This window comes from Eptatretus burgeri, chromosome 8 (assembly GCF_056783735.1).
Source record: "Eptatretus burgeri isolate ZD-2024b chromosome 8, Ebu_testis_v1, whole genome shotgun sequence".
NCBI classification, from domain to species: Eukaryota; Metazoa; Chordata; class Myxini; order Myxiniformes; family Myxinidae; genus Eptatretus; species Eptatretus burgeri.
In genome coordinates, this window is record NC_140968.1 from 46163086 (window position 1) to 46188742 (window position 25657).

General features: G+C 44.8%; 1 protein-coding gene across 5 annotated transcripts in view; it reads right to left on the bottom strand.

Moving 5' to 3' along the window:
• Positions 1–25657, bottom strand: part of LOC147021661 (cadherin-11-like) — a 348953-nt gene that overhangs the window by 258514 nt on the left and 64782 nt on the right. For 2 of the 5 annotated variants that reach the window (XM_085891881.1, XM_085891877.1), the window contains exon 1: positions 8283–8789. The exons of the other annotated variants lie outside the window; for them this stretch is intronic. The gene's annotated coding sequence lies outside the window, so the exon portion shown is untranslated. Of the gene's footprint in view, positions 1–8282; positions 8790–25657 lie in introns of those variants that run through there. 5 annotated transcript variants of the gene reach the window in all.

A 25657-nucleotide genomic window follows, 5' to 3' on the forward strand; every position in this document is an offset into this window, starting at 1 on the left:
ATAGTCGCCTCTGATCTTCTCCTTGGCCTTGGTCGATTGGTGCGTGGCCGGTTGGAGAGCGCGGTACCTGGTGCTTGGAGCGGCATTGTGTTGCGGGTTCGAGTCCCGCCGAGCCGGATCGTCGAAGACCACAAGAGGTGGACAGGTCCAAGCACAGGCTCTGGTCTCTAGCTCACCTGTCCTCGAGCTGGAAGCCTTCAATAAAGACCAGATGGGTCCATTTCTGTGTGTGGGCCCGTCTTTAAGTAGCAACTGTATAAGTGTTTTTGCTTGTACATTGACTCCATTTCTTATAGTCGGATAACTCTGCTCTGTGTGTTCCCTCGCTGCCTATTGTAAATAAATATCCATATTGTTAAATGTATCGGCTCGTTTCTGTATTTCTTTCATTGGCTTAGCACGGTGCATGTTGGGAAATTGGGAAACAGTAAATTGTGCATTTGGACTAACGGGTCTTGGGTAACCATCCGCTCGGGTTGCGCACGATAATGGCTCGTTCCGCTCGAGGCCTGCCAAGGGTGTGAATTCCCCGGTAGCTTTGCCACGTGGATACTTCGGTATATTGAAGTTGGCAATTAACCCTATTACAAACGGCCGAATTATTGGCGATTCACGGTCCTGTAAGGGACCCGTGCCTTTCGAAGTTCTCCGAGAAGCACAATCTAGATTCTGGGTGTTTGGTGGAGCCGACTCTGCTGCTCCACCTTGCGGTCGTGCTCGCCGCCGATGTCCAGCACCAAAACAATATTTCCTGCTCTTTCACTGGGTTGTCTGTTTAATAAATTAATGAAACTGTTGATTTGTGTCCTGACTTATCCGACGCGCGTTTAATCTGGGGTTGTGCTCACGGGGCAATTGGTCTGAGATTACAATTGCAATAGCAGCCCAGAGAGAGAGAGTGGCACGTGGCATTGGTTCACTTGAACAATTCTTGTGTTTAAATTACACTTGGTGAAATAAAAGTTCTTCTCTTCAATTGGCAAGCCACCGCAAAATTGCCAGCATGGTTACCTAATGACTCCATTCATATCGCCAGCATGGTAAACCGACCTTGGGTGCGAAGATCTGACCAGAGGTGAGTGCTGATGAAGGAGTCTGTGGTATTTTTATAGACACGCTGGGTTTGGAGTTATCTGCCCGTGCTGATTATATATATATATATATATATATATATATATATATATATATATATATATATATATATATATATATATATATATATATATATATATATATATATATATATATATATATACATATATACATATATACACACACACACAGGGTGAGTCAGAAGTAGCACCCAATTTCTGTCAGTTGATTGTTTGTTTGCCATTTGTATTACAGCATACAAGAAGGTAGAAATAAATTAATGACATGCTTATCTAACCATTTATTCAAGAAACAATTATTATGGAACTGTACCAAGCTGTTTTACTTGCAATTTTCAAAGTGCCCTCCCTCGTGATCGATGCACAATTGCAGCCGAGCAGGCACAGAGCGGCACACACGTCTGCAGAGTTCGATATCGATTTCCTCAAACTTTGCAGTGATTTGAGCCTTCAATTCCTGAAGGTCTTTCATGAGCCCCCAAAGAAAGGAATCTGGAGGTGTAAGGTCTGGGGAGCGTGCCGGCCACTCGATCGGACTGCGGCGGCTGATCCACTTTCTGGGAAAGTCTTCATCAAGACACTGACGAACATAACGTCCATAATGAGGTGGAGCTCCATCATGCTGGAAATAACAGTCCTGATCTTGTACCCTGGGCCAAAAGAAGGTTTTTGCAGCATATCCAGGTAAATTTCTGAAGTGACAGATCCCTCAAAGAAAAAGGGTCCAATTATCCCTAATGGAGATATGGTTGCCCAAACTGTCACTCCAGGTAAATTTACCTCCTTCTCAACTGTCACTCTTGGGTTATTCGCAGCCCAGTCAACACAACTGTGTCTGTTAATTGTGCCATTAAGCTTAAAACATGCCTCATCTGACCACCAGATGTTGTCCAGAATTGTGTCCTCTTTGTGAAGTTTAGCTAAGAACTCTTCACAAAATTGAGGATGGCGGTCGTCATCTCCATCATGAAGGGCATGCAGTAACCGTGGAAGGTAAGGTTTCCATTTTTTCTGGTGAAGGATACGGATAACACTTGATTGGCTCACTTCCAACTCTGCAGATAAACGGCGAGTTGACGTTTGCGGACTTTGTTTCAGTCTTCTGATGGCTTCTTCAGCCTTAGCTACATTCGTTGCCGTTTTCGGACGACCGGACTTCTTTGCAGTGGCTACCGACGCTGTTGCTTCAAGTTTCTCGACAATCAATCGTATGTTTCTTCCCTGAGGTGGGTTAATATCGAATTCCTGTGCCAAACGGCGTGCCGCAATCGTTGGTTGTTCATTACATTTGAGTAATATAATGTTTCACGGACGCAATGCGTTGATTCATTGAAAAGTAATTCATGGTTCAATTTGGTGCAAATTCAGTAACTTTCCAAACTCGCAGCAATAACCTGCAAAACAAAATCAAAAATAAATAAATTATGGAAATTAATAATCTGCAAAACAATTATATTAACAACATGACTTCCCAGAAAGAATCTGACAGCCGAAAAAACAGAAATCGGGCGCTACTTTTGACTCACCCTGTGTATATATATTGTTGTGGTTGACCAAATTCGCAAACCACCATTCAGGTCCCTAAGGTGAGATATCTCTGTAAGTACATGTGTAGTTAGGCCCAAACCCGTTGTCTAGAGGGAATAAATGTCATTCATGCGGGCTGCGACTCTTCAGGATAGCCGTTTTTCTTTTACTATCTTTATTTTGGACCAGCCGCCATTATTACCACCACCAACCACGTCTCAACAGCCATCACAACAACCACCAACCACAACGCCGCTTCACAATAACAACCACCAACCACAACGCCGCTTCACAACAACAACCACCAACCACAACGCCGCTTCACCACAACCGCCACGACCTTTACCGTCACAACTCACCACCATCTCATCCACACCATCTCGCGCCACTCGTGGGCGCCGATGCTGGACTCGTGCGGGGCGCGCACAGAGCAGCGTGTTCAAAAACATCACAGACTTTCCGCAGAAAAACGGATCAAAAACGACTCACGCCCACTTTTGTTCCGTCCAATCGGTGAGCGAGGGGCGATTTGGCCCCGCCTCCAGGGCGTTGGAGGGCGGTCGCTATATGCAAATTCATGGATCAAAAAGCATTCACGCCCACTTTTCCTCGGGCCAATCGGGAGCCAGCAAGAGAGGTGAAGGGTCGGAGGCAGAGGGTCAAGGGTAAAAGAGCGAAGCCACGGGGCTTATAAAAACGACTGCGTTCGTCAGTCGAGTCGAGTTCAGTTGGAAGTTGAGTAAGAGTTCAGTTGGAAGTTGAGAGTTGAGTGTGCGGAATTCAAGAGAGTCGTCGGTGGAGCTGGAAAGAAGTGGTACTAGTCGGAGTGAAGAGGACGGAGCTGTGGAGAGGTGACGGCGGCGAAGGCGGACGAGGGGGTGCTCGCGTCGGTGCCGGGAGCGGCACAGGGAGAGGCCAGCAACGCGACCGAGGTGAAGGAGGAGACGCTCGCCGCGGGACCCGAGACAGGGTTATATCCTCCTTTCCCCGAGCATCAGCAACCCGCTCCTGTTTCCCCCCGCGCTGAGATAGTGCGACAAAGGGGGTCCCCTTCCCACCCCCTACCAGACACTGTCCGCGAGGCCCGCGGAGTTGAGGCACCACCGCCGCTCCGCGTCTCATCATCAGATGGGTAGGCCCGACACGGTCTCGGCCCCAGGCCCGCCTACCCCCCTCATCCTGGAGGGTGGTTCTCTTTTCTTTTGCTTTGGGAATATGTGTTGTCGGCGCCGTCTGTGAAGTAAAATTGTATAAGTGTTGCCGTGTGCCCGGTAGTCGGATAGATCTGCATTGTTGCATTTGCTTTTTGTGTAATATTGCATTGTCTTCTTCTTTTACATGTGCTTTTGGTGGAATTGTATATGTGTGCTTTCCGTTCATCGCGAAATAAATGTGCTTATTGTTGAACTGTTTTCCCGCTTCGCTTCGTCATTTCTTTCATTGAATCCCCATCTTGCTTCACGTAAAGGGTTGGTCGTGGGCTAAGACGCCCGATAATTAATCGAACCGTCGAGGCCGACGAATAACACCGCTCGGTTATCCCGATAGTACGGAACGGGTCGCTTAAGTGGCCCGTGTCCGAAGTCGACCTGCGGCGAGGTGCGATCGCCCGGTCTACCCTCCGTGTGGGTACTTAGGTAGGTCGAATTTGGCGAGCAACCCTATCCCACGCGGGGGCCGATTGGCACGATCGCGGTGAGACCGAAAGGTCCACCCGTGACTGGTTCCCGGCGTTAGTCCGAGAGGGTCACGACTGGATTGTCCGTCCGGTGGGCGACGTGCCGCGATTCGAGTTACGTGGCCGTCAGCACGCCGGCGGGCGCGAATCCGCAACAATATATATATATATATATATATATATATATATATATATATATATATATATATATATATATAAATATATATAAATATATATATATATAGTTACGAATTTGGTAATTCAATTGCACAAAACATACAGGTTCCTTCAGTCAGCTATGTCGATAAGTGCTTGTTCCCTAGAAAGCTCACCTTTCATTGTTTAAATGCTCAGAAATCGATAAGATGCGCTGCGGATCGATTTAATAGTTAGGGAATGAACAATGCAGACATCCCTCCCCCTGTTCCGCGAAGAGGAAGAACCACCCTGCCATCCCGTGACTCATGATGTTAACAACTCCCTGCCACCCGTGGCTGAGCAGGGGCTGGAGCACGAGGGCATGAGTCAAGAGTCACGCCGGGAGCGGGGGAAGGGCGGGAGAAGGATAAGAGGAGATCTTTTCTTTTGTTTGTGGGCAGAGTTGGAGAAGGGAGTAGAGTAGCCGTTCAGCAGACCTTCGGGTCCTGTTTGGTTTGGGTTAGGGTTGAGGCCTTCGGAAGCTTTTTGCTTCGGCTGGCTCAGTGAGCTTCGGCTGCGGCCTGGCTCGAGAAGAGGCTTTTTGCTTTGATGGTTCCGTGAGCTTTGGCTTCTGCTTGGCTCGGGAGAGCTTTTTGCTTCGAGCTGCTTTGCTTGGAAGGAAGTTGAGTCGCTCGAGCTGCGAGTGGTGGCTTCTTCTTCTTCTTAGTTCGTGGAGCTCTTTGTTCTCCATTTTGGTTCCTGGCTTGGTGCGACTCATCGACCTCTTCTTGGAGGTGGTTCCTCGAGGAAGCGACGCATCGACGGGAAGGAGCGGCGCCTCGTCTCACCAGCACGTGTTGAGAAGCGTGGGAGTATTCGCGGGAGCTCGGGAAGGATCGCAGCTCACGGCGATTGGATCCAGCTCGCTCTCGCTGGAGCCCGGGTCCGAACAACTTGAAGACCACACGAGGTGGAGAGGTTCGAGATAGGTTCTGGGTTTCAGCTCACCTGTCCTCCGAGCTGGAGCGCGTTATTAAAGGCCTCTGCCACCATTTCTTGGGTGTGTGTGTGCGTACGTGTGTCCGTGGGCCCGTCTAATAAGTAGGAACTGCTGTTCAGTGCAAGTGACTGTACATAATAAGTAGACGGTTGTAGTTCTTCTGTCGTGCTTTTGTTGCTTGTATAATTGCATACGTGTTTTGCCTTGTTTAATTGCATACGTGCTTTATTATAATAAATTTCCTTGTGTGAATGTAAACCTGTTCGTTGCGTCCATTCACTCATTGAACTGCCACATCTTGCACTCGGAATATAGTTGGTTTTTAAATAGCCGGTAAAGTGATCGGGTCCAACGGGACTGAGCGATAATGCCCCGCTTGGTTATCCCAAAAGGAAGCGAGCTGTTTAAGCGGCTCGTTTCCAAGCGGTCCCGTTGAGGTACAATCTCTCGGTAACCGAGCCGCGCGAATAATTAGGTCAATTGAAGATTTCGCAATCGGACCCTACAGCGTGGGTAGAGTGCGGACAAGGTTGTCGTGTGGTTAAAAACACATCCGTGGCTGGTTTCCGGCGTTGATCCGGAAAGCCGCGACTGGATTGTCCGTTCGGTGGGCGAAGCGACCTCTATTGGTTAGATGCGGTCGTTCGCACGCCAGCGGGCGGAAATCTACACACACACATTATATATATATATATATATATATATATATATATATATATATATATATATATATATATATATATATATATATATATATATATATATATATATTGGTTCACGAAAAAATATTTGCACGAAAATATAAGTGACCACTATATTCGTTATTGGTGTGTGTCTGTCTGTCTGTCTGTCTGTCTGTTGGGTAGTCGATCTCGTCGAATAAAAAAAATTGAGATTTGTTCTACCCTTATTATCAGTATTTAAAATGGCGATTTCTGTTAATACAATGGCGATTTCGATGAAACTTGGTTGGTTCATACCATGACCTAGTTGTGTGCAAATGAGAACCGTTGCTATGGACACTACCGTTGCATATCAACGGGACATTGAAATTTTTGAAAAAATCATTAAAAAATTATTTTTTCGAAAATCAAACATCGGGCCATGAGCGACTGTGGGCAGTACATTCAGCCATATTGTCAAAAAATTTCCAGCCGGATCCTATGAAAACTGTCGGAGAAGATAGACTTTGAATGAACCCTGGTCGAAAACAATAAAAAAAACGAAGTTCGTTCTATCTCGGAGACTATGAGTCAGATATACATGAAACTGGTATGGTAGGTTCATGGTATGTCAGGGGTGCAAATTACCATTTTTATCCACCGGCCAGCAGGGCCGGTGACTAGAAAAAGTTACCGGCCCAGCAGAATTTCTACCGGCCCGATGAAATAAAGACAAAAGTCACAAATTTGATATCAAACACTTTTAATTTTCTCACATGAGTGAGTTTGATGAGTGAGCTTGGTTGGATGAGTGAGTTTAATGAGTGAGGTTGGTTGGATGAGTGAGTTTGATGAGTGAGGTTGGTTGGATGAGTGAGTTTGATGAGTGAGGTTGGTTGGATGAGTGAATTTGATGTGTGAGCTTGGGTGGATGAGTGAGCTTGGTTGGATGAGTGAGTTTGATGAGTGAGGTTGGTTGGATGAGTGAGTTTGATGGGTGAGGTTGGTTGGATGAGTGAGTTTGATGGGTGAGGTTGGTTGGATGAGTGAGTTTGATGGGTGAGGTTGGTTGGATGAGTGAATTTGATGAACGAGTTTAATGGAGGTTTGCAGAATGAGTGAGTTTGATGGAGGAGGTTGGGTGGATGAGTGAGTTGGATGGATGGATGAGCGAGTTTGATGAGTGGGGTGGGGGTGGGGGTGGGGGATGATGCAGGGAGGAGGAGGTTGTGGGTGATGGGGGGGACCTTCTTTGTGTGGGTGATGGGGGAAGGGGGTTGTGAGTAGTGCTGGGGGGGGGGAGATTTTTGTGGGTGATGGGGTGGTTGTGGAGCTGGTTGTGGCTGATGGACGATTGGAGGGTGGGGGGGTTGTGGGTGATGGACGATGGGGTAGAGGGGGGGGGGGGTTTGGGTGATGGACAATGGTGGGGTACTACTCGTCCACCCAACATCACATGTAAACTCACTCATCCACCGAACCTCACGCATCAAACTCACTCATTCACCCAAATTCAATCATTTAACCAACCTGGGCATAGTGTTGGGCACCGATAACAAAAAAGTTAACTTCGAGAAAGATAATCCGATAACCCCAATTTTTAAGTCCGATAACGATGATTATAATACAAAGTTATCGGAAGTTAACGATAACTACTTTTTTAACAAGGATTCAAAAAAACAAGGAAAAAGCTTCAAAACCCATTGAAAAGGCTTATTTATGCACAACCCAAGAATAAAATAAGCATTTTGCGTCTTTTTAGAGTCTATGAGTCGTCACTCACACACACACACACACACACACACACACACACACACACACACACACACACACACACACACACACACACACCACGTTTAACCGGACGGAGTCCAACATGCACTGGGAGGTTAACGGGACGGGTCAAGGACACAATGTGAATCCAACAAACAAAGCAATGTCCATTTCTTACCGAAAGAGCAACGGGATTAGGTCCGCGGACGCGGCGCACACAAACAGGAAGGCACCGTTAATTCAAACATGAGAGGCCCGACCTCACAAACACACCGAGAACGGTTACAAACATGGCGCGACGGTATCTCCACGCCTCAACACTCATGTCCGATTGTCCGTCGCTCTGCCAAAGGTTAGACCGTCCTTGTGTTTGAATTGACCGAACCCAGTACCTGCAAAGCCGAGCACCCGCATGGCTGAGGAAGTCGCCATTGGAAGGCTTCTTCTTCTCCTCCTCCTCCTCCTTCTTCTTCTTCTTCTTCTTCTTCTTCTTCTTCTTCTTCTTCTTCTTCTTCTTCTTCTTCTTCTTCTTCTTCTTCTTCTTCTTCTTCTTCTTCTTCTTCTTCTTCTCCTTCTTCTTCTTCTCCTTCTTCTTCTTCCTCCTCCTCTTCTTCTTCTTCTTCTTCTACTTCCATTTTTCTTCACGCGACGGCCTGATTCAGTATTATCTTGTAAAACAAGTAATCTATCATCATGTACATGTTTCTCTACATTAATAATTAGTTCGGCGAAATGCGACCCGGAAACGATTAAAATGTTATCGGACAAAAAATTAACGGACATTATCAAACTAAAAAATCGAGTTATCGGGAGTTAACTGGTCCGATAATGATAAATGGAAGTTAGCTTCCGATAATAGTCCGATAAAAAAGTTAACTTCAATTATTATCTGTTATCGGATTATTGCTTTTGTGCCCAATACTGCAACCTGGGCATGAGAAAATGCGCCCAAACCGCCAAATCTCGCGCAATCTCGCGGGATTTGGAACGAGATGAAAACAGACAAAATAGCCGCCGCAGAATTACCGGTGATTTCTACGGATTTTTTGCGGACAAAAACAGTAGTTCTAGTTGAGGAAACTAGTAGAGAAGCTAGTACAAATCGTACAAAATAACAGGAATCACCGGTGATTCGCCAGCCGGGTCGGCAAGGCAGTATTGTGCACCCGCCCAGCACAAAAGTTAGGCGCCATTGGTGACCGGGCGGCCGTTAATTTGCACCCCTGTATGTCCAAGTTATGTGTGAGAAAGAACCGTTGCTATGGACCCCTCCGTTGCCTAGCAACGGCCGAAAAACCTCAATGTGGGGGTATTTTAACGAAAAAACAATCTGCAGCATTAACCCTTGAAGCTAGAATCATGAATTTTCTTGTGCTTAATCCTCAGGTCATTCCCCATCGAACGGGCCCATCGTGTCAGGTTCTATTGGGTAGTCGACTACCCATTTCCGCCTACCGGCTTGTTGGGAAGTCGATGTCGTCGAAAAAAAAAAAATTCAAATTTTTCTTTTTTTTGAGATTTGTTCTACCCTTATTATCAGTATTTAAAATGGCGATTTCAGTTAATACAATGGCGATTTCGATGAAACTTGGTTGGTAGGTTCATACCATGACCTTGTTGTGTGCAAATGAGAAACGTTGCTATGGACACCACCGTTGCCTAGCAACGGGACTTTGAAATATTTGAAAAATCATAAAAAATGTATTTTTTCGAAAATCAAAAATCGGGCCAGGAGCGACTGTGGGAAGTACATTCATCCATATTGTCAAAAAATTTCCAGCCGGATCCTATGAAAACTGTCGGAGAAGATAGACTTTGAATGAACCCAAGTCGAAAACAATAAAAAAAGCCAATAGAAGCTCGTTATATCTCAGAGACTATGAATCAAATATACATGAAACTGGTATGTCCTAGTTATGTGTGAGAAAGAACCGTTGCCATGGACCCCTCCGTTGCCAAGCAACGGCCTAAAAACCTCTAAATGTGGGGGTATTTTAACGAAAAAAGGAATCTGCAGCATTAACCCTTGAAGCTGGAATCATGAATTTTCTTGTGCTTAATCCTCAGGTCATTCCCCATCGAACGGGCCCATCACGTCAGGTTCTATTGGGTAGTCGACTACCCATGTCCGCCTACCGGCTTGTCTGTCTGTCTGTCTGTCTGTCTGTCCCGAGCATAGCTCGGTTTTTATCTGATCCTGATAAAATTTTGGTGGGAGGTTTATATCATGGTTTAGTTGTGTTTTCCTGAGAATGGGCGTGGTGCGCCCATCATGGGCAGAGCCACGCCAAAAAACGTGTTTTTAGGGGGTAGTTGATTTCAATTTGCGTCTTCTCCTAGGGGGTTTGACGAATCTGACAGTGGTTTCAGTATTTGGTTAGCCCAATGGCACCTACATAGCCCCACGGAGCTCGATTTTTCATTTTCATCCGAAGGTCAAGTTCACAAGGTCACGAACTTAGAAAATTGCGAATTTTGACATAAAAATCATACGACCGCCCAAACTTTGAGAGCTTGGATGACAATATTTTTTATGCATAATCTTGAGGTCATTCCCCACCTAAAGTCTTCAAACCATTTTGCTCTATCTCGAACACTTTGCCCGTGGCGCCCCCTTCAAGCCTGTTTTTTACACTGATTTCATCCAAGTCTGGTTAATCCAAGGAGTACGAAATGCCATATAGCTTATATGACGTTAAATTGTTCCTGGAATGTTCCAGAGGAAGTTTTGCACCAAAGGTCATAATTCCTGACCTTTGACCTTTAAAGTTCATAAAGGGCAAATTTTCAAAGTTGTGGGAATCGAACCGGGTTTTCGACCTTCTTCGACGAACGAACTCCAATAAGCTATAGCATGTATCCTGTTTCCTTATTTTAATGTCCACAACATTGTTTTGTGACCTTTAAAGGTTATGCAAAGGTCAAATTTTGAAAGTTGTTGAACGAAACCGGGTTTTCGACATTTTGTAGCTAATAACCTGTCACTCGTACTACATCATGTTGATCATTTTTATAATTTGGTGAAAAATTATCACATTGTCTCATCCTTGACTTCTGAAACAATCTACATCGTCAAATACCGCTCGTGAACCATTGTCGTCTTCAGACTTGTGTGCATGTATGTGTGTGTGTATATATATATATATATATATATATATATATATATATATATATATATATATATATATATATATATATATATATTCTTCTTTCTGCTGCTCCCGTTAAGGGTTGCCACAGCGGATCATCCGTTATGATCCGCATACTGATTTGGCATAGGTTTTACGCCGGATGCCCTTCCTGACACAACCCTGGTCGCCTCTTACGACACAGGGATAAGGATTGGGTTTCACCATGATTCCAGGCTACCCTACACCCTCTCTTAGCGTGGCCCAGCACAGAGCTCCCGTCCTCAAGCGATCCTCCAACCCAAGCCTCCGAGTCGCCGGATTATAGGTGCACGCCACTACACCCGGTATATATATATATATATATATATATATATATATATATATATATATATATATATATATATATATATATATATATATATATATATATATATATATATATATATATACATACAAATACACACGAGTATATGTCATTTCCCTCATCTCTGTATATGCTCTGACTGAGGTGAGTGATCTAACCGTGAAGAACGCATTCTGTGCCGTGCTCGAATCTGTGGTTGATCAGTTCCCCAGGTGAGACACTCTTCTTGGTGAGACAGTCTTGGGGGATTGCAATGCATTGACTGGAACTTAAAGGGATGGTTATGATACATGTGTTGGTACCCATGGTTCTGTAACTGTGAACCACAATAGCACTAACTTCCTTGACTTTGCAAGAAGTCATGGATTTAGGGTGACTGGTTCATGGTTTCAGCACCCACAGGCTCATCGCTGAACTTGGTATTCCAACACTGTTGTGACAAAGGAGACGGACCATGTGCTTATTGATGGTCACTGGAGGATGATCCAGAACTGCAGGGTCTAGCGGAGTGATGACCCCTCAATACTGACCACAGGTATGTGGTAACAACTCTTAAGTTGTCGCTTAAATCCAGGAGAATGTTATCAAGGATGAGAGGGTAGCTGAGGAGTTTGTGAAAAGGCTGAGTGGGGATTTGGGGGGGGGGGATCTGCTTGCTTTGGGAAATGCCTCAGAGTTGTGGAGTGCCTTTGAGACCACCATCCTTGATGCTGCCAATGGATATCTTGGAACTCACCGAAAGGTGAAGAATAATTTTTTTTCTCTCAAAGGACACTGGATACAATTCACCAGAGTCACAGGGCCAGGCTTAATAGCAGAGCTGAGCTGTTCAGAGAGTTGAGGCATAAAACTGGATGTGTGGTGAGGGTGGACAAGGAGGCCGATGTGTGAGGAATCTGTGAGGGGGTGCCGCATCACCTGTGGACAAGTGATTCTCATCCTGTTTACAGAGAAATTATCGCATTGTGTTCCTCCAAGCCCGTCCCTCGGTAAACTGCAGTTAGAGCAGAGGGTGGTGGGTTCTTGACAGAGGAGTCCAAAGTGAAGGCCCGTTGGGCCGGTTAATTTGAGCGGCTGTGTTCGAGGCTGATCCACCAGCTGTTGCGTTAGATGTCAGGGGTGTTACTATTCCTATTGCTGACCCTCCAATCAACCATGATCCACCTTCGTTTGTGGAAACAGGCTCCGGTGAACCGTTTGAAATGGGGAAAAGTTCCTGGGATCTCTGACATCCATGCTGAACTTCTCAATGCTAGTGGAAATGCTGTGCTCATGCCTTTGCATGCAGTTCTATGCTCTGCCTGGAACACAGACATCATCCCAACTGACTGGAAGAGGGGCCTTGTTTTTCCTCTCTGGAAAGGGAAGGGTGATTGTTCGGACTGCAACAACTACCGAGGGGTGACACTGCTCTCAGTGCCAGGCAAGATCTTTGCTCGGATAATTCTTGATAGGGTTCGCCACCATCTGCTTGAGCACCATCACCCAGAGCAGTCGGGCTTTACACCAAAGAGGTCAACAATTGATCATATCCTTGCCCTCAGGGTCCTCCTCAAACGCTGATGAGAGTTTTGGTGGGGTCTGCTTGCATCCTCTGTTGATCACTGCAAAGCATTCGATTTAATGAATCAGGATGCCTTCTGGAGGATTCTTGGTCTTCATCGGGTGTCACCAAAACTGATCAATGTGATGTCTGAACGATACTCTGTTACTGAGAGGGCTGTGAGATGTGATGATACAATTTCCGAGTTATTTCAAGTTGTTATTGGAGTTCGTCAAGGGTGTGTGCTGGTGCCCACACTTTTCAGCACTTGTATGGACTGGATTCTGGGAAGGACGTCGGAACGATCAAGCTGCGGTGCATCATTTGGGAATGTCAAGATCTCTGACCTTAAATTCGCAGATGATGCAGTCATCTTTGCGGAGACTCTGGATATCCTTTTGGGGGCCCCCGACATGCTGAATGAGGAGTCGGGGCCACTGGGATTATGGGTTTCCTGGGTCAAAACTAAGATTCAGGCTTTCAATGACATCTTGATGCCTGGTGTTGGCTGAATGGTTCGGGTGGTGGGTTGGGGATGAGATTTGTCACGCCCATACTTGACCTGACCTGTAGCAAGTGAGACGGGGTGTTCATATCGTAAAGTTTCAGCACTTGGGATAATGTGTAAGATGCTTCAACTTGTCTGTCGCTCTTTCATGTTTATTGTCAAAGTGCCAAGCAATGTAATTTTCTGTTAATTGTCTGAGCGGGGCTGTTACCTCAGATAGATTAGTGATGAGCTTTCCCAAATATGTAACCATGCCTCAGAATGTATCAACTTCACACGCACACGCTCGCAAGTTTACTAACCTCGGATCGGTTTCACTTCACCTTGTACAATTAGAAGCTTAACTGTGTATGTTTTCTTACCAAATGTAACAGAAGCCCTTGTTTGTCCAATTGGTCTCACTTGGTACCCTGAGTATGATTTCAACATTACATTATTCTAATCTACAATTTAAAGCAGTCTTATTAAAAATGTATTCTGGTGTAATATCTACTTGGGACCCAGAGTCCAACTTAAAGGTCGCCGGGATCTCGCCGATGAATCCAGTGTGCATCCAATCGAGGTCACCATCCCTGCTGTCGGTGAGGGCATCCACGAAGAGGTCCTCAAAATCAAACTCTGCTTTCTCTTCATCATTGAGATGATTGTTGAGGCTGACCGCGTTGATGTGGTATGGTGGTGAGTCGCACTGCGCGTCGATATCCTGCACATTTTTTGTGGCAGTGCATGCAGTCGACCTCATGAAATGTCTTGTCTTGCTACAGGCCTGATATTTTCCAAACTCGGTGGGGCATCTGCCAAACAGGTGTTTTTAGGTGCATTTCTTGCATCTATGGGTGTTTGTCTGCCGGTGGTCATGGCGTCATCGGCGATCACCAGATTATGTCTGTGAGTTGCCTCCAGGACGGTAGTCTCTGTATCTACCAGCACTCAGAGGTGGTCATGCCCGCTGGACTTCATGGATGTCAGAAGATGGAGCTGGGGTGATGGTTTTCATTTGCTCAGCGCTGAGTTCTCTTATTTTGAAAAATTTTGCACATTTCTCCAATGTGAGCTAGTCCACTTGGAGCAGCTTTTCACAGTCTGCATCGTCCATGATACCACACACAGTTCTGTCTGTGATTAATGACTCCTGCAGCTTGTCATATTCACAGTCTTTTGCTAAACTGCATACGTCTATGAAGAAACAATCAAAGTTCTAACCCTTCCTCTGGGCATGGGAGTTGAACTGGCACCAAGACACGGTCATATTCTTTGTTGGCTCGCAGAAGGCCTGAAATTTCTCAATGAGTGGGCCTATCATGTCTTTGTCTTCTGAGAAAAAAAAGTCATCGTCACATGTATCTCCTGGGCAGCTGGACCTGCCACATGGAGGAATGTGGCACATTGAATATCCTCACTTTTCTTCCAGTTCCACTGCCAAGGTAGACAGGTTGTAGGCCCGAGTCCACTCCTTCCAGTTTTTTGAGATGTTCCCTTGAAGGGATAAATGTCCTGGCGGCTTCAATCCAGACATTTCACTTTACTTCTGACACCATGTAAAGCATCCCACATGCCTGGTATCTTACGTTCCTGTGGTATTTTGTGATGAGTACAAAAGACACAGACTCTTCTGATTGAAGTCTCAGTACACACTGTCTTTATTATATTTATTATCTGTTGGGGGTATGCTCATGACAATTCAGCACAGTTCATTCTCTCATTCATTCTCTCATTCATTCTCTCTCTCTCTCTCTCTCTCTCTCTCTCTCTCTCTCTCTCTCTCTCTCTCTCTCTCTCTCTCTCTCTCTCTCTCTCTCTCTCTCTCTCTCTCTCTCTCTCTCTCTCTCTCTCGCCCCCTGCAGGTTGTTGGTGAGTTAGTTGCTATACTGGTACACTGAAGCTTATGGCGATGCAGTTGTCCTGACACAACTTGCCTTGGCCTCATGGAAGGCAAATCCAACTGAAGGCAATCTCAGTTCTTTCCATAATATAATGTTCAGGAAAAAGTGTGTGTCGACCCTCAGGGGAGCCAGGAAACATCTTTCTAATCTCAAGTCTGAACTCTCAAACCTGTCTCCCTTCTCCAAATCCTGGTGGCATCTAGTTAAGTCTGTTTCTGGTGTATGTTCCCCCTCCATCCCCTCCCTTACCTCAAATGGCCGCACAGCTGACACTGCATGTGAAAAGGCTGAATGACTAAACTCCGTGTTTACTTCTAAATCTTGTGTCTAAAACCCATTGCTTTCTGTAGACATCTTATCCAGTTGCACCCAGCTGTTCCTGGACTCTGTGTCCTTTTCTCCTGACAAGGTGGAGAGCTTCCTGTTAATCCTTGACTGATTTTGCAACTGGTCCAGATGACATCAGCCCACGTATCCTAAAAACCTGCTCTTCTGGTCTTGCTCACCCTTGCTCTCTTCTATTCACCCTCTCAAGTTGCTCAAGGTCATCTACCATCTGCTTGGAAATCAGCCAACATGACTGCTCTGCATAAAAAAGGTGCAAAAGCAATCCTTGCAACAACAGACCAATCAGCCTTCTCCCAATCATCAGCAAGGCTATGGAATCCATCATCGCTTCAGACATCAAATCCTTCCTCTTCTCCAATGGGCTCATTTCCGATCATCAATTTGGATTCAGACCAGGTCATTCTATCCTGGACTTGCTGCTCCTGCTTTCCCAACAATTGATGGAGGTCCTCAATGCCAGGCATGAGATCAGAGTCATCTCCCAAGAGATATTGCATGCTTTTGATATGGTCTGGCACCCTGCCCTGTCCACCAAACTCTCTTCCTTTGGTATCCAAGGCAATCTCCACACTTGGCTCACAGAATTACTCTCCTGTTGCAGTCAACGTCTGGCCCGAAATAGAATTCCTCAAAGCAGTGCTCTGAGCCCTGTGCTTTTTCTGGTTTTATCAATGATCTCTCCGGGTCTCTGGAAAATCCTCTTTATCACTTTGCTGATGACTCCACCCTCTGCAGTACCATCTGTCATCCCTCAAATCGGCAAGCAGCAGCCTCTTCACTCTCTGCAGATCTTGATAAAATTACAAGCTGGTCCAACACTTGCAACATATCTTTCAAGCCTGATAAATCTCACACTCTTACTATGTCTCTCTGAAAGAACAACCTGGAACCCTCCACACTCCCCCCTCCCCCATCTGCTTTCTCAACAATCCTCTTGAAGAAGTCCTTTCATTCAAACTTTTGGGCCTCACTATCTGCTATGATCTTTCCTGGGAAAGCCACATCTCCAAGTTGGCCTCCAAAGCCAGTCGCCGACTGGGCATCTTCCGTCATGCAAAGTCCTTTCTTGGCACACCTGAGCTCCTCAATATGTACAAAGCTTTCATCCGCAGCCTGATGGAGTACTGCTCTCTCATTTGGGCCTGGGCATCCACCTTTCACCTTTCTCGGCCTCAAGCTGTGGAATCCAAGGCATTTAACATCATTAGTATCTCCCGCGATGAGGCCAGGTCTTTGGGTCTCTCACTCTCTCACCACAGGCAAGTCGGTGGTATTTCTGTCTTCTACCATCTCCTCTCCGTCCTCGCCCCCCTGCTCTGTCTGCTTTATGCCTTGCTCCTATTTCCGCAGGGCACTCAAGGCCCGCCAGCAACCCCCTTCTGGTAAAACTATCAAAACCAAGAATCACTGCTCACCTTCATTCTTTCATTCCTCTTTTTTCCCCACCTTTGGAACAAACTCCCACAGTCTCTTCAATCCCACTCTTCCCTCCAGCTCTTCAAAACAGATGTTTACCACCATCTCTTATCTTCCCCCATCCAAAACCATGATCTTTTCTACCCCCATTAACCTACCCCAAACCCACCTCCTTCAAATTCTCTGCTTTCCTTCCTGAAAGCCCTGTTGTGTACATCTTGTACATGAATCTAGTGTACATCTTGCCCCATCCCTATCCCTTCCACAGATTTAATGTCTCTGTTCCCCATTGTTTTGTGCTTCCCTCTCCCACCCCTCTTATCTCCTGCTCCCCTTGTTATACGTTATCTGTGTTAGCTCTTATATGAGCTTTGACATTGTACATTAAAAAAAACGTTTTTTTTTCTCCGTCCAATAAATACCTCCGCAGTAGGAGTTATGAGATGGAAAGAACTTTTACCTGATGCTAACCCTTCTGAATCTGCATGAAAAGCAATGTATTACAAACCGAGAACAAAAAAGTCAGGTAACTTGCAATGGAGATTTGCTCAGTTGTTGTTTCCAGCAAGCACCTTTATAAATCGTCTCAATGTTACCCTATCAGTGGTCTGTCCCTTCTGAAATCACATTGAAGATTTGTTTCATGGGTATATCGACTGTACAAGATTGTATCCTCTTTTTCTTTTACTGAAGAATTAACGAATTGGATGGAGTAAATGTTCCTTTTTCACTCTGGTTTTTATTATCTTGCCAAAACGCAGTTTTTGCAAGATCTGTTCATCAGCTTGTATGTTTTTTTATTTTTTGTTTGTTTGTCTGTAATCACGTATCGATCACTCTGCAGAGCACAGTTATCATTGGAAATTTTTGTAACTTTGCATATCAGAGGCCTATAGAGGTCCCTTTCAGCGCATACAATTTTCAAGGTCAAGGTCAAAGGTCAAGGTCACTTTGTCGCAAATCAGGGTAGTTGGCGAAACCCTTATTTTTTGAGTAATTTTGATCGGATCGTCTTCAAACTTCATGGGAATATAGTTCATGGTCTGGCGCTCAGCTGATTATTTTTTGGTGGCGATCTGCCTTGACCTTCATGGTTAGCGCTGGAGGTCGAAAGTTTTTGATCCCAAGGTCAAATTTTGAAATCTTAGGTACCATATCGTGTAATACCTCAAATTGAACACCTCGATGAGTGCTTTCTAGATATGTCAAGCTTGAGACATTATGACGTCATTTGGTGACGTTATGAGGCAAACGCATATTTTTCATGGTTACTCTGTCGAACGATTCTCATCGGAATCTCTCGTTGGCAGATATTCCTCAAGGAGTCGCTCCTGGTGGATAGCAGCTCTGTTCACCTCAGTGTGACCTTAAAGAAGTCACACATGGTCACCTTTTGGCAAGATTTCGCAAAAACGCAAACATCAACAGTTTTATTGAAACATGGTGTGTTTGAAAAATGTGTAAAGTAATTGAAAATATATTCGAAATTTTCTTGTAGTTTTCTCCTTTGTTTTGCAATTCCATTGTTTGTGCTGCACGACACTGATTGTTCTCCTTTTTGATTTTTTGTGACTGTTTTATTCTTTTGAAACTTGCTTTGGTTTTACTCCTTTTTTTGTATTTTAAAAAAAGAGTCAAAAGTCTCAGTCTCAGTCTCTCTCTCTCTCTCTCTCTCTCTCTCTCTCTCTCTCTCTCTCTCTCTCTCTCTCTCTCTCTCTCTCTCTCTCTCTCTCTCTCTCTCTCTCTCTCTCTCTCTCTCCAATATGGATTGGTAAAGGGTCACAGGGAATACAAAAGCACCTCGTTGCTGGAGTAGTGAGCCAGTGAGGCTGGAGGTAACAATGGGCACTCAGCAATAAACTTTAGTGCAGGATCCCAAGGCCATGGCTGGTCATGCATGGCAATAAGGCCTGACTCAAATGCCCAAATCTAACTTCGATCCAAAGGCCAGAAGCTGGAAGTATTTACAAATAAATACTTAAGTTGAACTCCCCACAGGCTGCCAGACTAAGGCCTGGGGACAATGTGGGATTGGGGGTAATCGATTATCCTCTCAAACAAAAGCATCAGTAAAATGCAGTGTCAGAAGTTAATTTCTCCACATGTATCAACATCAATGAGTGGGTTTCATTCTGACAATCATAGCATTTCTCAGAATGATAAAAATGTATTAAAACACTCTTCTCTAACTGCTGTCCATAATCGATACCTTTGTCGTGCTCTTCTTGAAGACAAGATCAATGATGTCAAAGCAGCCACATGGCAAGGATGAATGGGTGATTTGCCTTTGCCTTCCCAGTGATAGTCGGCAAGAATTTGGCAAAGCTGCCGGTAATAACTTGCCTCCTCTTCAGGAAAGACACCATGGGATCTTTAATGGCCACCAACATTTGCTTCCAGCTTAATGTCCGTCCCGAGGGATAGTGCACATGATGAAAAGCCCTGCCTGAGAAGCATCAATCTGACAGTTTATAGTTGGGCCAAGAATCAAACATAGGGTAAACAGCTTAAACCTTAAGTGTGCCATGGCTACACCTTTCCCTCAGCATCTTTCCTCGATAGGCTATCTCAAATAACCAATCACTACATTCATTACTACCACCTTCATTGCAATTCCAACACTCACGACCACTTCATTACACACACCTACTAATCAGTCCCTGCCACCATTCTCTACCTCCAGAACAATTATTATGAACAACAAACATTGAGAACCACAACCACAAAACCTAACTACCACATCTGTCGCAACATGGCAATCACAACCTCGACAGTCAACAAAAAAAAACATAACAATAAAATCCAATGAAATTATGTAATCATGACTGCTACTTCATATCGCTACTTCCATTTGATGATTTCTGTCATACCATCACTCTCATATCCTTATCATTGCTGCACAACTTTCATAACTTCACCACTATAAAATTTATATTGCCAACTAAAACTTTTCGAACCACCATTATGACTACGACTACTCGACATCTGCGCCTTTGCAAGATTGCCAGAACTCCTCTACAATTTCCTGTTTAAAATGCCACTTCTTCCACCTCCAAAATTAACATCTGGCCAACACCTACCGTTATGACTTCTACATCCCATGCCAGCACCACGAGTACTTCAAAATTTACCAAACCTCTCTCGGACCTGCACCATATCCAGTTCCAGCAAAACTGTTAATGACTGCAACCTCCATTATCACTACACCTAACAGTACCATATGTCTATATGCTGCCAATAACTAGTCATGATCACCACTTTAATGATAACTACCTCCAATACTACTACCTGTACAACCATGTATTCTCCCCATTATACATGTTCATGGACTTGGAAGCATGCCCTTTAGGACGAATGCGCTAAATCATGAGGATCAGGCAGCAGCTCTCTGGACCACAAATCATCATATGTGGCAAGGCCCAGTAAATCTCAAAGGCTGTACTCTCCCCCAGCAATTTCTCAAAACACACTTTCCTTGCAAAGCAGTAACACAGTGAAGTGGGCCAACAGCACTGCCTTTGCCATTTCAAGGCCACGAGTAGCGCGTCCCAATCATCTGGTCCCAGTCAGGCGGTCTCCATAGCCGTGAGCCAGGGAAAAGCATTCAGCTGGGCTCTCGATCCTCCGAGGGGCAATATAAATAGATTTTATGAATAAGGCTACTTTCATTACACTGCCTTACAGCATGCAGATCCATTAGCATAATTCGTTGCAATAAAAATGCCATATACGCTTCATGATTGATACAATAAAAATGTGTTAAAGTGCCTTATAAGTGTGCCCAATTATTTTAAGTTAATTCTGCATTTGAAACATTTTACTTCTGTTCATTAAATTTGTAAAAAAAAAAGAAAAAAGTGCCAAATGCTGGAAGGGATCGCATGCTATGCCCCCCACTGTTATCAAGACACCAAACACAACTAACCCGACACCAAACACAAATCCTTAGTCCCTTCCCAAAACAACCAAATACAACCTGCCCCCTATTCTATTCCACGCAGGGCCTGCATTATCCTTGAAACGTTTGGTGATGATCAATCAAACTTGTTCTGCTGTGTATACGAGTGTATAATGAGACTAAGGATTCGTCACTCCTTGGGTGTCATTTCCTTGGTCTCTGTAGATGCTCAGACTAAGGTGAGTGATCTTACCGTGAAGGATGCATTCTGTGCCATGCTGGAGTCTGTGGTTGATCAGTGCCCCAGGTGAGACAGTCTTCTAGTCTTGGGGGATTTCAATGCATCGACTGGAACTGGTAGGAATGGTTATGAAACATATTGGTCCCCATGGGTCTAAAACTGTGAACCAGAATAGCAATAAGTTCCTTGACTGACTTTGCAAGAAGTCATGAACTTAGAGTGGCTGGTTCATGGTTTCAGCGCTCACAGGCTCATCGTTGGACTTGGTATTCCAATGCTGGTGGTGTGGCAAAGGAGATTGACCATGTGCTCGTTAATGGTCACTGGAGGATGATCCAGAACTGCAGGGTCGACTGAAGTGCTCAGTTCCTCAATACCGACCACAGGCTTGTGTTAGCAACTCTGAATTTGCGGCTTAAATCTGGGAGAATGGTACCATTCCAGCCTCGGCTGGATGATGGCAAGCTCAAGGATGAGAGGGTAGCTGAGGAGTTTGTGAACAGGCTGAATGGGGATTTGGGGGGTCTGGGTGCTTTGACGAATCCTGAAGAGTTGTGGAGTGCCTTCAAGACCACCATCCTTGATGTTGTCAGTAGATATCCTGGAACTCACCGGAGAGCAAAGATGAATTTTGTCTCTCAAGGACCAATGGATGCCATTGCCCAGAGTCGCAGGGCCAGGCTGAATGGCAGAGCTGAGCTGTTCAGGTAGCTGAGGCGTAAAACTGTACATGCAATAAGGGGGGTACAGCATCACCTGTGGTGAAGTTATTCTTGTCCTGCTTACAGGGGAATTCACGCATTGTGTTCCTCCAAGCCCTTCCCTCAGTGAACTGCAGTTAGAGCGGAGGGTGGTGGGTTCTTAACAGAGGAGTCCGAAGTGAAGGTCAACTGGGCCGGTTACTTTGAGCAGCTGTCCCAGGCTGATCCACAATTGTTGAGATGGATGTCAGTGGTGTTACAATCCCTATTGCTGTCCCTACAATCAACTGTGATCCACCTTTGTTTGTGGAAACAGACTGTGGTGAACCCGTTGAAATGGGGTAAAGCTCCTTGGATCTGTGGCATCCATGCTGGACTTCTCATGGCTAGTATAAATGCTGTACTCATGCCATTGCATGCAGTTCTGTGCTCTGCTTGGAACACAGGCGTCATCCCAACTGACTGGAAGAGGGGCCTTGTCAGTCTCTGGAAAGGGAAGGGTGTGATTGCTCGGACTGCAACAACTCCCGAGGGGTGACTCTGCTCTCAGTGCCGGGCAAGGTCTTTGCTCAGATAATTCTTGATAGGGTTCACCACCATCTGCTTGAGCACCATCACCCAGAGCAGTCAGGCTTCATACCAAAAAAGGTCAACAATTGATTGTATCCTTGCCCTCAGGGTCCTCCTCAAATGCCGATGAGAGTTTTGGCAGGGTCTGCTTGCATCCTCTGTTGATCTCTGCAAAGCGTTCGATTCAGTGATTCAGAATGCCCTCTTGGAGGATTCTTGGTCACTGTGGGATGCCACCCAAACTGATCGATCTGATGCCTAAACTGTACTCTGGTCCTGAGAGTGCTGTGAGATGTGATGATACCATCTCCAAATTATTTCCAGGTGTTACTGGAGGTCGTCAGGGGTGTGTACTGGCCTCCACACTTTTCAGCGGTTGTATGGATTAGATTCTGTAGAGGATGTTGGAGAGATCAAGCTGTAGTGTATCATTTGGCAATGTTACGATCTCTGACCTTGGTTTTGCAGATGATGCAGTCATCTTTGTGGAGACTCTGGACATACTTTTTGGGGCCCTTGAGGTGCTGAATGAGGAGTCAGAGCTGCTGGGATTACAGGTTTCCTGGTTCAAAATAAGATCCAGTCTTTCAATGACATCTTGGATGCTGCTATTTTGACTGCACCTATTCATGGTGAGGAAGTTGAGGTCATGGAGAGATTCACTTACCTTGGCAGTGATATTCATGTCTCTGCTGGTTGTGAGCCAAAGGTCAATAGATGTCTAGGTTAGGTTTGCAGAGTCATTGATTTACTCAATCATGGGTTGTGGCACTGTCGGTACTTGTGCAGGATGAAGAAAGTCCAAGTCTTCAGGTCCTTTTTTGCTTCCATTCTTGCTCTGCGGATGTGACACTTGGTCTCTGACCAGGGATCTGAGACGGAGACCTTTGTTTTCAGGTCTCTTAATTCCTTTGGTGCCTCATCTCTTCGGAGAATCCTTGGCTATTGCTTGTCGGACATTGTCCTCAGCAGGTGGTTGCTGAGAGAGATTCAAATGAGATTTGTTACCTGCATAATCCGTGAGCATCAGCTGCAGCTGTATGGACATGTGGGTCATTTTCCTGACGCTGGTCCAGCCCACCAGATTCTCTCAGGGAGGGAGCCTCGTGATTGGAGGAGGCCAATGGGATAACCACATTCCTCGTGGTTGCAATAGGTTGATCACAATCTCAAGGAGATGGGGATTGGCCAGGAATCTGTCTGGCGGATGGCCAGACGGAGGCCCTTGGAGTACTGGCGGAAAGCAGACGCAGCATCGCGCTGCTCTGGTACATGCTCCCATACCTGACCTAATCTGAATTAAAGTGGTTAAATAAATTACCCTTTCCCATATTCCAAATACCCTCCTGAAATCTCAAACTCTATCTAATCTAGTGACATCATTTCTTTCACCATAAATCCCTCATAGCCCTCAAATATGTAAGCCACATCTGAGGCCATGAATAGTGGGACACTGATATTGAGATCCACTGCTTCCCCCTCCTCCACCCCTTTTAAAACTACTACCCCCACCCCTATCCCACCTATTTTACTCCCAATTGTCCCCCATCACCCCATTACATGAACTAAGTTTGGTTGCGATAATTCAAACAATTACAAATATCCCTACTACCCACTCCCCCAAACACCATTAATATTTACCACTCCTCTCGCCTCCCCTCCCCCTCCCTCCTCCCCACCACATGGCACTCCCCATGAGGCCCCCGTTTTGTCGACCAAGTTCGGATGTCATGGAATGCTCATTTCTCAAGATATTCAAGATATCAGGGTACAGACAGACTAACAGAAAATGGAAAATGGAGTGTGACAATAAGGGCACCTTTGCATTTGTGTCAGCTTTGTGTGATTCACCCTGCAAGAAGAGAGTGGCCCACAGGGACATGTCTGATCCAATAAGGGTGATACAAGACTGTTTCGCAAAATCGCCACATGTGAACCATGCGTGTACAAATAAAGTTTCTACCAATTATGTGATGATTGGTCATAGGTGACTGATGAAAACAAAAGTCATCAAAATGACATTCAATTACTTTTACGTGATTAGAATATTTCTGGAGTGAAGTTTCATGTGTCAACTCAGGCTGCAGAAAGTAGGTTAAAACTGTAACGATGATAGATATGGCCTGAAGGTAGTTGTAAGGCGGCATATTGTACCAACAACAGCATGGAGTGAATAATAAAAATAAAGTAGTATCCCAAAGGAATATATATATATATATATATATATATATATATATATATATATATATATATATATATATATATATATATACACAAACATATTTACATCATAAAGAACAAGGTGCATTTAAAAAGATGCAATTTAATAAGGTGACAATTGCAAGTTGAATGACGATCCAGATCACAAAGTGCAGTATTGGAGGGTGAAAGCACATGGTGAGACAGTAAAAATTTCTTTCAAACATTTATTGCGGTCGAGTGTAGTCAGCCTATATTGACTGCATAAAATAAAAGGAATAATTTAGTATGTGGTAGAGGAAGGGGCTGGGCCACTGGGAATAGAAGACCTCGATTCCCAGTATGTAGGGCATTACAAAGTGTTCAGAAAAATGGGAGAAAACCCAAGATTTTTTTTTTCAGTCGAATGTAGTCAGTCACGAATGACTGCATAAAATGAAAGGAAAAATATCCACTGAATGTAGATTAAGAAAAATACGAGTGGGATTAGCTGGGCCTCGGGGTTAAAAAATGAAATATTCACATCTTATTATCGCAATGTCAGGAGTGAAATTGCACATAATTTCTTTAAACTGGAATTTTGGCACAAAGCCTCAAATAATCATGTTCGTTGAGAAGAAGTGGGTAGAATGAATACCATATAGTGGGTATGAGGAAGAATTTTGGAGAAAAAAACAGAACCCGCCAAAAGTGGCTCACTTAAGAAGCTAGAATAATGCAATAGATTTACATAATTTGATTAAACGACGGAATTTCATCACAATTTGTACAGATTCTGTTTGGTGAAAAAAGGCGAATAAAACGAATGTGATGTTGAAGGAATTAAAACAAGAACGAGAATCGCTTTGCAATATGTGATATTTTCTAAGTCCAAAAAGGGAATAACTCGGTGAAAATTTGACGAAACACACTGAAACTCGAACTTGTTCTGTAACTTATCATAACAAAGCCATGTACCAAGTTTC